Raw genomic sequence first — 13,956 nt, forward strand, 5'->3', positions numbered from 1 at the left:
AGCCAGATCTAAAAGGTTTTGGACAGTTAAATGTACACTTAGTAGCGTGGTTAATGAAAGATATGCACTGTTTGGAGATGGTTGAGTGTGTGTGTGTGTGTGTGTGTGTGAAATAATTTTGGCACCATGGATATTTGGTAGTCAATTAGGAGACATTAGGCCGCAGAGTGAACGGATGCCAACAGAGTATTTCTGTCCAGCTCGTTCAATTAGAACTAAATGTGTTGAACTCTGAGTTTGAGCTGGACCAGACAGATGCGAGAGGTGTCCTTGTAATTTTGCTCTTTAATGTTTCAACTGGCAGACTCTATGAGGATGTTTTTATAGTGGGTTCATTCACAGAGCATTGGGGTGTACTTTCCTCCAAACCAGGAAAAACTTGCACGCCATTTTATTTGTGTTTGCTTTTGCCTTGGCTTCTTGTGAGGTGCATTTTATGATGTTGGGTGAATTCATGTATTTGTCATGCCTGCGGTCGAGCCTGTGAGCTCAACATGCACTCTGTATTTTGTTTTGAACATATGATTAGCAAATAAGCAAATGTTATGCTCTTGGCAAACAAAAAGGCAATATTTTGCTTTCTGAGAAGGCAGATTTATTTCAGGATAAAAAAAAATATGGTGAAGCTGAATTTCAGGACACAAAAAGACAAAAGAGGACCTAACCACCTGCTCTTAATTTTTACTGGAATATGATCAAAAACATGGTTAGCTAATCATGGACAGATGATCTTAATGGCCAATCTGTATTTTGTTAAAAACTAGAACTTAAAATGGACTTATGCACTTCTTAACAGACCAGTGAAGCCTTTCAACTGTAACAACCAAACATGTTGTAAATTAGTGCCCAAATGCCAAATTGAACCACAAGCCAGTCCAATGTTGACCTTTGAACTTGACTATACCCACCAGCTTGATGTTGGCACTCCCTTTTCTTCTGTGCTGTACTGTCTGTGTGTGTGTGCACTCTGGTGGGTGTTCATTCATCTTCCTGTGGTTTCTGTGAGGATATTGGAGGCTGTCATGCAGACATGCATGGGAAAGGTTTGTCGTGGCCTTGTGCATTTGGCAACACAGGGTTAGGCTGTTTTTATTTTGGTTTGCTAAGTCGCAGGACAGAGTTCATGGACCTGCAGCCAGCATTTAATTGGTAAACACAATCATGTTTTCAAAAACAGATTTTATGGCTGTCACTGGGGCTGTAAGGAAAAATAGATGGAAATATATATATTTATTCGCACATTAGCTGTCACGGCATATTTTGCAGTCGCTATAAATGTGCCAGCGGTTGTAAAGGAACTCATAAATGATATTAACTATGTATAAACAATTTTTATTAGTTACTCATGCTTTAAATGAGCTTTTATTTGGATTTGTACTCTTTGATTGTTGCTTTAAATCAAAATGATTTTGAAACCTCCAACTCATTTCCACACACACACACACACACATTGGTATCTGTATGGAAATGTTGTCCATGCTTAAGAACACATACAATTTTTCTCCACTCCTGCCAGGTGTTTGAAGCTCCTTCAGCACTCTTGTAATGTTTAACTAGCTGTTGTGACTCTTTTAGATGCGATGGTGGTCATGGGGAGGTGCAAATTCGTGAGCTGGGAAACACACGCATTGACATAGTCACATGCATGCTGGATGATACTCACACTCATATAACATGCACACACACTCCTTAGTTCAACAGCCCTGAGGGATTAGTAATGGGTTCTTGGCAATGAGCCTGGTTTCTAGCACCACTCATCGTTGGGATCCCATATCGAGGGGATTTTCACTTCACCTCACAGTATTTTTCTTGCACTAAACTCATATGTTTTCATCATATGTATGACAGCACATGTTAAAAGAAGAATGATCATTGTAATCACGGTAAAACATAAGAAGAGTTCAAGAGGGGACCATATGTTTGTCTAGTTGTGGTTATAATCTGTGTGTTCTGTATTTCGGATGCTTGCGTCCATGCTGCTTTCACAACAAATCCACTAATGGTTTTATAGCCGCCAGTCGCCATGGCAGCGCTGGAAGCCAAAAGAAGTGCACCCTGGGAGGACAATATGAGTGTGTTGAGTGTCTTCAGGATTAGGACCACAGGGCTATTTTTCATTTCACCTTTGGGCCACCGAACAAGAGAGTAATGGGGAGCGTTGCCTCTCACAGCATTTAATCTCCCTTCAGCACTTGAGGCCAAGCAGCAGAGTGGGAGGATAGTGTGTGTGGGTCTGGGCATGAGTGTGTGTGTTTTTGAATCAGAGTGAGTAAGGACCAGATGATGCATGCTAACAAATGCAGCCACGGAATATTAATCACAGAGTCCTTAGTCTCACCAGTGCTTTGACTAAGGAGAGTATCAGCATTCATTACATGTCTACACTTGAACAGCAACACACAACCTGCTACAATAACTCATTTCATTAGTTTTTATGTTTTCAAGCTGAGACATACAATCCCAAAAAAGATTTTCTTGTGGATTCATTTTCTTAAAAGGGAAATTCCAGTATTTGTCAACCTCCTTTGTAGAGATTTGGGAAATGTGGTCTCGACTGAGGTAAGGAGTATAAGCCCCTCGGGAATCCCTCTGCTGCAAAGCAGATCCACTTCCGGGTCAACTTGCCAGCTGATTTAATTGCCGTATTCATGTGCACACGCTGGCTTAGTGTGGGGCCGCTGTTTGCTTTTGATGTAGCTTGTGTGCATGTAGAGAAGTAGGAGCAAATGTGAGAAGATAGTTCATGTCTGCTGGTTTCCTAAGTGAGACAAAGGTACACACCATGGGTTTACAAGAACTGGACTTAAACTGCTATCAGTTTTCTACAACAGTGACAGGGATTTTTCATGTTTTTGGATGCGGGGTGCTTGCGATTCTTGACGTTGATCTTGCCAGAATCTGCACTTCTCAAATCTCTGCAACAGTGGTTCTCAACCTGGGGGTCGGGACCTCCCTAAGGAGTCAGGAGACACATTTGAGGTCACAAGATGATTTACAGGATAGGAGAAAATGAAAAGCTTTTGTTTTTTGTAGGTTTATTTTTTTTGAATTATCTCTAATAATTCCTTGTTTCTTCTTGAATACTGTATGAGTTTACAGTTTCAAGCTTCCAAAAAATATTCAGATGAAACTGCTCACGACTCAGACATAATAAACCTGTGACAAGGCGTTACATGTAGACATTGCTAAATTGTTTAGGAACAATGTTATCATGACCAATAGTCAAAATGGACAAAAATATGATTTAAACACGGAATTTCCCTTTAAGAGGAAAGAGTCTCAGTTTTCTAAATGGATCTTTACTGCAGTTAAGAGACATCTTCCATCGCGGGTATTACTCTCCACACCTATCATAAAGCCTAATCACAGAAATGGCAGCATGAACGTTGTTAGCGCTTTCTGTACATATTCTTTCTCATCAACTTTCTCATTAAGGCTGTTAGATAAAAACCCAAAAGAAATATCTATGGTGGACAAGGCTGTTTTGTAACCGTTATAACCAGATATGGGTGTCAGTGCTGACGTCTTCAGGTAAACAGTGCTAAGCAAACTCGCCCCAAGGGAGGAAGACTTATGAGACTCAGCTGCCACTTTCTAGTGTGTTTTCTCCAGCCAGGCGTGCGTGAGTGGTTACCTGGGAGAGAGAAGAGCAGAGCACACAAACGCATACAAATACACCTGCAAGCGCACACATACACAAACACGACCATGCTCATCATGTTTAATGGTTTCTGTGGAAAGCTGCCAAACTCACTGAAGATCTCTCTTCTTCTCCTCCTTATTCCCTCCATCCCTCCCACTTTCTCATCTCTTTCCCTCTCCCCTCTCACCATCTCTCTCCATCCCTTTCTCTCTTTTGAACAGCATATGCTCTTAAACCTCCTTTTCCTTGGAATTTTTAATTTCTGATTTAAAGGTGTGGTATGCGATTCTGGAGAAATCCAATACCATGAGAAAATACCATGATGTAGAGCGAACAATGACACAACAAGTAATGTAAAGCTAACAGCCAGAGAGGACGAGACGGTTTCCCAGACAGCGATACTCACAACTCTCCTGCTACTATAGCTAACATCACAACAACAGCACATCTATATGATTTGACAAAAAGACATGTATGGGATTGAAATCGCATTCCCAACCTTTAAACAGAGGTCTTGACCCCCCCTTCCTTCGTGCAACAGGGGGGAATGTGGGGGAGTTTCTTTAAATTGATAAAAGTTTGTCTTAGGCCATTCTGCCCACGCATCCGATGGATTTGTACTTCACTGTGCTACATTCTCTTTTCTGCAAAGTGATGTTTTAAGATGCAGAAGATAACATACAGAGATGTGGTGGGTGGTTGAGACTGATGTCATCGCAGTACTTTTAATGGGCTGTTTCAACACACTGATAATGGCTTCCAATGGTGCAGATTAGTGCATAAAGCATTAGTATATGTAGTATAATATCAGTATGTTAGATTCTAAATCTAATGGCTAATGGGTAGGCTGACTCTGTTTGAGAGACCCATAGATGAGGCACGAGTCCAAGTTTCAAAATGCGGAGCAATTTTATTTTATTTTCATTTCTTTGTAGATTTCTTTATGAGTCTTGGTATGTGTATGTGTGCTTTAAGCTCTGTAAAAAGAGAACAAAATTATTAACATGAGATCAAATTTCTCAACAGAAAGTGTGTGTGATAATAAATGTAAATCAAATATTAAATAAGGAAATTCACTTACAGGACACACATCATGGCTGAGGTCAGCGTGCCTCAGATGTGATCATGTGACCTCTTGATGGGGACTTCTGACAAGTATTTGAATGAGACACAATAGGGCAAAGTAGATGCAGCCCAGAAGCAATTGCACAAGATTTTACCTTGATTCATTATGTGTGAATTGCTGTATCATGCAACACGAAACAGGACCATGATGCAGTGACAAAAGCTGGTTAAATGTAATGTTGTCTGAATCAGCCCAGTAGTTGTGGTAAGAGATCATCGCTTTCGTAAAAAGTGATAGTGGTGGATGGGTGTCCAACTTTCATGTAGGAGACCGGAGTTTGTGTCCAGTCACAGACTTTTTAGTTACCTAACCTTAACTTTAAGTTACTTGCCATAACCATAATCTTTCCCTAGCCTTAACTAGTTGCCACGAGCAGATAGTGAGAAAGCGAGAAGAAAACATTGTTATTGAACGTAAGAATCAAAATGGCTGAATCGTCAAAAAATCGACTTTCTTGTCTGGCAATGGGGGTGAAATGATGTTGTGTGATCACTCTTTTGGATCGCTGATTGGGTCTTTAAACCAATAAAACTTGCTCAGAGGATTAAAACCAAAGCATACACCAATCACTTTTGATTACCAAACAGAGCAGCTCAAAGCAAAATACTTGTGAGTGGTATTGCTGGTGAGTTCTGTGAAGTTACATTAAATTCTTCTTTAAAAGTGTTTGCACATCTCCTGGTCTGCATCCATACTGTACATGGAGGCTGCCCAGTACTTTGCAGATGTGGACTATTAAGTTACTTGACTGGAGCAGCTCAGGACTGGCGTCTTACCGGACTAAATTTTGATGATTGTTTTATTTTTGTAGATTTCAACCACAAATGTCAAATCCCAGACTAATCCTTGTGTGAACACAATGAGAAGCTCACAACAAGATCGCAACCAGCCCTCTCCTTGACACCCATTCAGTTTTCAGGAAGCATTTCATCACTCAACACAGATTTTGTTCAGTTTCAACAGTCACTCATTTGATGCTTTGGACACGATGTAACTCGTTGACAAAGCTAATGCTAACAAAAGTTCAGGGCTGTGACACTACATTAGTGACTGAGAACAGCACTGTGTCAGATGACAGATAACATTTTTCCATCCTTGATGTGCTCTTGCAAACACCCTATCCCTAACAATCAACGCTTGTGTTTCTTGATTTGCAATGCAGTCAAGAATGTGAAGTCCTTGACATGCAGCAGGTTTTTCTTTTGTGGAAATCAATGAAGTAAATGGCTGTGGATGGCGCAGGATAAACTGAATCAGATGTATGTGGTTTTGATCAGGAAGCTGAAGGAGAGTGACATGGAATACTTCCTCCCCCCCATTGTAATACATGGATCTCGCCTTTCACAATACATTATGCCCAGATACAATGGAAAAACAGGCCATATAATAGATCCTTTGATAGCATTATTAAGAAAAAATGGCATTGTTGTTTCACTGCTGCAACACATCTGTCTACTTCCCTTCTCCTCCAGATGTTTCTTGTTTTAGACTGCATGGAGTTCCTACATCAGTCAACATTTTGACCATAAAAATGACTTTTTGATCTTGAGTCTTTGGTCTCACATCATGCAATGCCTAATAATGAATTTCACATTACACCATACCAATTGTGAGGCTTGTAAATACCTTTCACTTGAATCAGTATCATAATTTGTCATTCAGCAGCAGTGTTAGTTTTGACACCCGTATTTGGATTTTGTCTAGACTTATTCTTTTGCCACAGTGTGACATCCGGTCCTGTTTCAGGTATTTCTTTTCGATTTTGTCAAGATGGTGTTTGGTTGACTAAGCTAAGCATAATTCAGTCATTGTGTTTATAACACATTTTTGAAGTCTTAAAAACTTAGATGTTTAAGACAATATGCTCTTCCAGTTCTACCTTTTAACCAGTTTATTACAATATACTCAATCATCAAGCAAAATAAATTTGTCAGATGAAAGGAACACAGTTTGGGCTATGGTGGCTTTAAGTGCACGGATACATTTGCGCTAGATGATGATGAGAAAACGAGAACAAAATAATTAATTCCCAGCTAGAATCAGTACAAGAATGAATCAGATGCTTAGATTGATAAATTCCTAATCAGTAAAAGAACTGACCAGAAAAACATTATTGAATGCACAATTGCACATCATTACACCACAGAAATGAGTGTTCAAAGACTGGCACTCACAATTAAAACGAAGAATGGCCAGTGGAAAAACAGAGATTTTTTTTTTTTAGTTGTTATTTATGTTACTATTTTTTGTTCATTTGCTTGAAAAAAACATTTTTTTGCACTGTTTATTTTAGCAGCAAACCTTGTCTCAATATATCTTCTTTCAGCAGTCACAGTGGCCTTCAGTATAATTATTTACTCCTCCTGTCCAATTCAGGGAGAGTCTACAACTTTCCATGCCGAGGTTCATCTGCACTCGGAGGCAAACTGCAGGTTGGGTAAAAAGGGGACAGCTAGGGAATGTGTTCTTGGCCAGGTTATGGATTTCCCTGCCCTCACCAACCTGTCTGGAGTGGACACTTCTTCACCCCCCCGCTTCACAGAGCCCCAGGGCTCCCAACAACACATAGGATTAAACCATATAATAAAGCGGGTGGCTGAATGGCTTTTGTAGAGAGCAGAAAGGAGGTAATGCTCTGTGTTTTCTAAATGGGGGAGCAGAGGGCCTTTCAGAGGGAAAACATGCTGATTACTGTATTGTAAAATGGCTTTTGATTCCCCCTGCCTGCTTTAATCCCCGGGACACAACAGTGGCCCTGTCTCCCACCAATGGCAATTGAGCCTCTAAGGAGACTTGTATTACCAGCGAGCGGGGTTTAATTGTGAACTCGATCAGTTATTAAAGAAGCCAGGGCCCGCTGAATTGGAGACTGGTGGGCCAGTCCTCCACTGCTTTTGACAGTTATGCCTCTTTCTTCCTAGACTGTGGTTCACAGTTTGTTGTTTGCAATGCATAGGCCAGGGATGAATACAGGGTTCCACTATAGAGTTCTTTCTTTTCCCTCCTCCCTAAGTTTTTCCTCTTCTTCTCCTACTGGCTTCCAGGGAACGCAATTAAAGTGGGGAATTTTATGGGAGGATGGAGCAGTGGTGGGGAGCGGAGGGGGAGCAGGCCAGGCAGGCTATTATCCGTCCCATAGGGTTGAATGGCTGGCCCCCCTCAGCGAACACAAAAGGAGTGGTCACAGCCAAACTGGAGAGCGGCCCCATCTGAAGAATGGTGGCCATCAGCAGTAGCTGGTCCCTGCTGGCTTTATGTCTAAGGATGTTCACACTGCAAAAACTTTTGATCTCACTAATGACGTATTTCTTTGTCCTCAAAAACGTATTATAAGACGAGAAAGGTCAGTTGAGTTTTTATGGATGGGATCACCATATTTGATTATCACTATTCTGGAAGAGTTGGCAAATATCTGCAGATACTCAATTAATCATTCAAGTCAACTATCAAGCTTTTAACTGTTTTATATCAATGAAAAATGTATATGTTTGAGTCTTGGACAGTTGGTGGGACAACAGGAATATTGCTGATGTCATTTTTCACTATTTTCCACATTGTTACAGACTAAACCAGTGGTTCCCAACCTGGGGGTTGGAACCCCAATGGGTCCCAAGGTGATCTAAAGGGCCAAAAATTGATAAAAGGGAAAAAACACAAAATTGTTTTCTAACTTTTTATGCAATTTTTGCTTTTTTTCTTGTAAAATAAGAAATACTTTGACTTGTTCATAAATATATGCACTTTAAATTAAACAATATATGAAGAAAAAACTCATGCTGTCCACACACTAAGGCCATTACCTGTGAAAAGGGGTCATAAGGACAAATAGTATTGCTTCATTTTAAGGGGTCACAAGCCAAAAATGTTGGGCACAATTATATGAAAGTAACAGACATATTAATCAATACTGAAAAAAATAAAGTTATTAGTTGCAATGATGTTAAGAGTAAGACCTTCAATAAGTTGTGATCGTAATAGTGAGAATTGTTCACACCAGAAAAACAACATTGGTCATGTTGAAATGCCTAAAATGAACTGTTTACTGTACCTTTTGTGATTGTGTGAATTATGACTGTTGTCTGCAAAGGCAGAGGTAGTGTGATGAACTTTTGGCAGCCACTAGCGAGTTATGCCTGTGGTTTATTTTTGAACGTCCCCTATTTAAAATACAGAACTTCAGAAGGAGTACACTTAACAAAACGTTAGCACATCTAACAGCATATTCAACACAGATATGACTCAGTTCAGACACCATCCACAACAGAGTGGTACAAGTGACAAAATATACCACATCAAGTTTCTGTGGGGACAAGCAGGGCAACATTTAGCTCGATGTGATGTTTTTTACAGCTTTTGTAACATTTCAGACAGATCTAAAACAGAACACCCATCCAGCACTCCATTGTACCTCAGCATTCCTTGCCATCCATCCGCCTAGTTCTCCATCACGGACAATGGTGAATTGAGGACACCCTGGGCAGGCCAGCCTCTGTGGGGCCTGTGAGCTGTGTGCCAGTATGGGTAAATAGAGGCTCTTTAATATCCGCCAGTGGGCCAAGGGGTGGGAGTGGGGTCAGGGTATGGAGCTCACTGAACTGGCAGCCATGCAGCCCATTGTTGCTGTTTGTTAACAGGTGTGTGTGTTTAAATGGGAGTCTTTCAGTGGAGCTGCTACACGAGCCCATTGGGCCCGAGCACCCCCCCACCACAGTGTTCTCATCAATAACAGCTTTTCAGCAGCCTGGGGAGGAGGAGGAGAAGGAGGAGGAGGAGGAGGAGGAGGAAAGTAGGACGATGAGGCTAGCTGGGAGATTAAAGTGTACACAGTATGTGAGCAGGTACATTAAGTCAGAGAGACTGACTTTCAAGTTGTATGGGAAGAAAGGATTTGGGTTTAAAAATCCACAAGTTTTTATCACCTCTTCTATTTTTTTGATATGCCATTTTCTACGTCATCCCCAGAATGAAACCCCCCTGTTGGGCGATTTTCATATTAAAGGCATTTTTATTCATGAATTTAAAATGCACATTAAAAACTGGTTGTTGGGCATGTACTTATTAATATTAATGTTTTCTCACTCTCAGAAAGAAAAAGAAACAAGCATATTTCCCAAACTGGTTGTTGGGCATGTACTTATTAATATTAATGTTATCTCACTCTCAGAAAGAAAAAGAAACAAGCATATTTCCCAAAAGGTTGAACTATTCCTTTAAATTCTGAGCTGCCTATTCACAATGGATTTCATCTTTACGTTACTCTTCTGTTTACACTTCGCAAAACAGTTTTGCAGTCGGCTGGCCATCACATTTTCCTTCCCATGTCACCCCTGCCTGTGACACACAGAGGCCCATGAAAAAAAGGTCAAGTCTTACGCATTTTCACCACGCGTGTATCAGGAAAAATCGTTACCCTGTGGCTGTGGAGGTTTAAAAACAGAGGGCAGTGAGTCTCCCCCGCTATATTGGGCTGTGTGTTGAGGATTACTGTACTGAGAGAGAGAGAGAGAGAGAGAGAGAGAGAGAGAGAGACAGAAGGAAAGGGAGAGGGAAAGCTGTGTGAACGATAACCTCGCCACACTGCTCCATGGAACCCTGCCCTGTTAATAGTTTCCACCATGGGCGAGTGAGGAGGAGACCAAGAGAAAAAGGAGGGAATGGAGGAGGAGAGGGGGAGCAGTGGAAGATGCTTCCTGTGTGGCTGGATGGGTGCTGGCTGCACCACGGAGAAGGAAGCAGCCTTGGGCACTGTGGAAGAAGTGATGAAAGATGCACTTTCCTCCTCATGCAAATTAAAACTGGGTTATTGTCTCGTCAACATACTGCAGCTATATGCCTTCATTGGATACTATGATTATGATAGTTTCCTAAAGAAAGCATGCTGCATAAACATGTAGATGAAACAGTTTTCTTTCTGTACAGGGAAGAAAGTTAATTTTTAATTACCCTATAGTCTTTTAAGCTTAGAATTTGGGCCAACAATTTGAACTACTGTTTGTTTGTTTTTTTCATCTTAGATTGGATCAAGCCTGGTCTACTTTGGCCTGGTTTGGCCTGGCCTGGTCTGAGCAGACCTGATGGGTTTCCAGGCTCTGTTTCTCACCACGTGTCAATAAAGGATTAGTCTTTCAACATGGCCCAGCAAAGGTCCAATCCTGCCTTAAAGTAGAAAATAATTCTACAAATATACAGTGTTAGATGCTCAGATGTCTCATCAGATTAGAAATAGATGATATATTGTTGAGTCTGGATATTTTGTTTTTGTTTCCAGTTTTGAGTCCTAACTGTGTTTGAATGATATTTGTTCTTTGTGTGTGTTCTCTCATATGATTTTATGAAAGTTATGACTAACAACTGCTTGCTTTCTTTGTTTCTTTCAAAATTTGTTTGAGGTATATGATTGCCCTGTATTGATATTGACTAGAACTGTACAAGTGCATTCGATTAGAATAGATCAGAATAAATTAGTAGTAGAGTTGATTTTCTGATTATGCTCGAAACTCATCGTACCGTCCTGTGACACAATACATGTGAAACAAAGAACCTAAATACAAAAGTACTGAATTGGTACAAAGTGAAGTGATCCAGCACTCTCACCCACCTCACACTTGTGAATCATGGAGCCAGGCACTCGTGTCCTCAGGTGGTAAGATATGATTTTGGAGCCCATGAGACAAAAACAAACTTCTGAGGCCTGCACCGCCCAAGCCACCACAGGCTTTGGCACTGTACGTCCTCAGTGGTAGAACAGTAGTATGTAGTAAAAGGCAGCTGTGCATTACAGATTATACATGTCGGGATGGCCCTGCTGATACGGCAGGTTGAGAAAGCCGCTCTCTCCCTCGGGGAGATCCTGACCCCAGGCAAAAATGAAGCGTAGCAGTGTTTTCCTCTATTGGGGAGAGCAGCCGTGACATGTTAAGCACTTCAACTAAAATAGAGAAGAGTATATTTAGAGTGAGTCAACATCTCCAGAAAACAGTACCCCATGCTTGAGTTAGCAAGCCGCAAGGGTCTTTAACGTCTTTATTGTAAACTATATAGAAGAGATCTAATTCCGGAAATTCCTAGTGGAAACAAAGACTGGGAATCAAATGTGCATTACGCAGGACTGTACACAGCACTGTGCTTAATAGAGATAACTAGCTGTAGACATTTATATTGTCTGACTGTTGATGTATAAATGGTTCTGCCTGTGACGTATTTTGTTTCCTATAGTAATGGTCTATGCCAAAAAAACAAGTTAATGTTGTGCAAGGACTGAGTCTGTTTTATGCTGTCTCTTGCTAACATCGGTCAGACTGTATTGTTAGCTGGTGTATTATATTATATATGGCAATGCTTGATGGACACCTATTGCTGTGCTTGTCTTAAAAGCTGAACTTATCAACATCTCTATATTTAAAATGGATCAAATAACTAATGTGCAATGTGAAAGGACACGCTTGTAGTGACCCACCCAGAAATGCACTCCCCCTCAGTTCTACGAAGAGTCAGGTTAGTGTCTTCCGGTTCATTGTTTTGCCTGCAAATTTACTGTTGTTGACCACACATCAGCGTTGTTTGCAGATGCAGCAGGCAGCTGTTTCCAGCAAAAAGCTCAAATAAACCCACTACAGATAGATAGAACATAGTGGAGCATTTAGCAACTAAAGATCCAGATTTTTTTCCTCAGGAGTTGGTGGAGACCAAAACCAACTTAACTTGATTAGGTGGTCAAAAACAGAACTTCAATGAACGTTAATGTTGTACCACATCTGCTGGATGTCAAAATAGGCAACTGTTTTCTAACACTTCCAACAAAAAAACTTTATAGTTTTTAATAGTTTTAAAAGTTTGTAATATATCAATGTTGTGTTTACAGTGTGTTCCCCAGGTGCCCCAAAGTCAGTTTAAGCAGGTTTAAAACTGACTTTCTTTGCGGATGCAAGGAAACGAATGAAAGGTTTTGAGTATAAATTCATAAATCCAACACGGCAAATGCAAGTGTCAATGTATATAGCTGAACATTAATCAATATCAGTGTCAGTCACTTTTATTTCCACACAACAAGTTCATTCAACTTCCAACTGTATGAAATCTCAGGATTTCTTTTCTCAGGGAAGACAAGTTGCATTATTATAAAATTAGTCACACATCATTTGTCAGTGAGCAGATCATTTGAAAACAATAATCCTATGACAGAGATTGGTTGGATGGAGTAGCCACATGGAGGGGGGTCAGAGAGACCTTGCAGTGACCCGCATGACTGATCTGCATCTGGATCATGAGCCTTCATCTGGGGAAAACGTGTGTATCTATTGTGATGCTGAAAAACACGTCTTTGAACTTCCTTTCTCTCCGGAGCGCATGCTGAAAACAAGAAGAGGGCTTCCAAAAAAGACGTGCACTTGAGGAGTAGTGGGAACACAGATTGACAGTCTTTGGTTTAGTGTGTGTTTTTCTAGAGCATCTGTCTTCCTGCTCCGGCTCAAAGAGACAAGCTGGAGGAAGCATTTTGCTCCTCTCCAAGGCCTTGAATGTGGGGAGGAAATCATCCGCACATTGCGTGAGACCTGACCGTTGTTCGCTGGTGTCTGTGACAGCACTCATCAGCGCGGCATTAATTAGGGATAAATACAAAGCATAAACAATAAACACGTGACCACAAAAGCCACAACTACCTCCATACCAATTCAGAGCTTAGCCAAAGAAAGTAAATACAATAATCCTTTCAAGATTTGTTTCCCCCCAACCAGCCAGAGAGCCCCCTATATGACGACTTAAGTGAAATGCATTATTCAATAGATAGGAGCGTAAGGATGTCATTCATTGGAATCAAGCAGTCCAGCATTAGATCTTATTTCACATGGCAGCTTGGCAGGATCTGACTGCAGATGTGCAACTTGGCATATCATGTAATTTCTAAAATAACCTGTTTTTGAGTGCTGTGGGTCTGGGTCCATGTCTGAGTTTGCTGGAGCACCCGTTGGAACTGATTTGTACGTGTTTATGGAGAACTGTGTTTAAATGGTTCTGCCTGTATGTGTATGTGTGTGTGTGTGTGTGTGTGTGTGTGTGTGTGTGTGTGTGTGTGTGTGTGGTTGAATGGGAGTAAGTGAGTGCGTGCAGAGGGGGGATGGTTGAGGGGACAGCTGTAACGGAATCACTTCATAAGTGAAATACCACTCCCTGTACAATAGCCAGCCAC

Source organism: Siniperca chuatsi, linkage group LG4 (genome assembly GCF_020085105.1).
Source record: "Siniperca chuatsi isolate FFG_IHB_CAS linkage group LG4, ASM2008510v1, whole genome shotgun sequence".
Lineage (NCBI taxonomy): Eukaryota > Metazoa > Chordata > Actinopteri > Centrarchiformes > Sinipercidae > Siniperca > Siniperca chuatsi.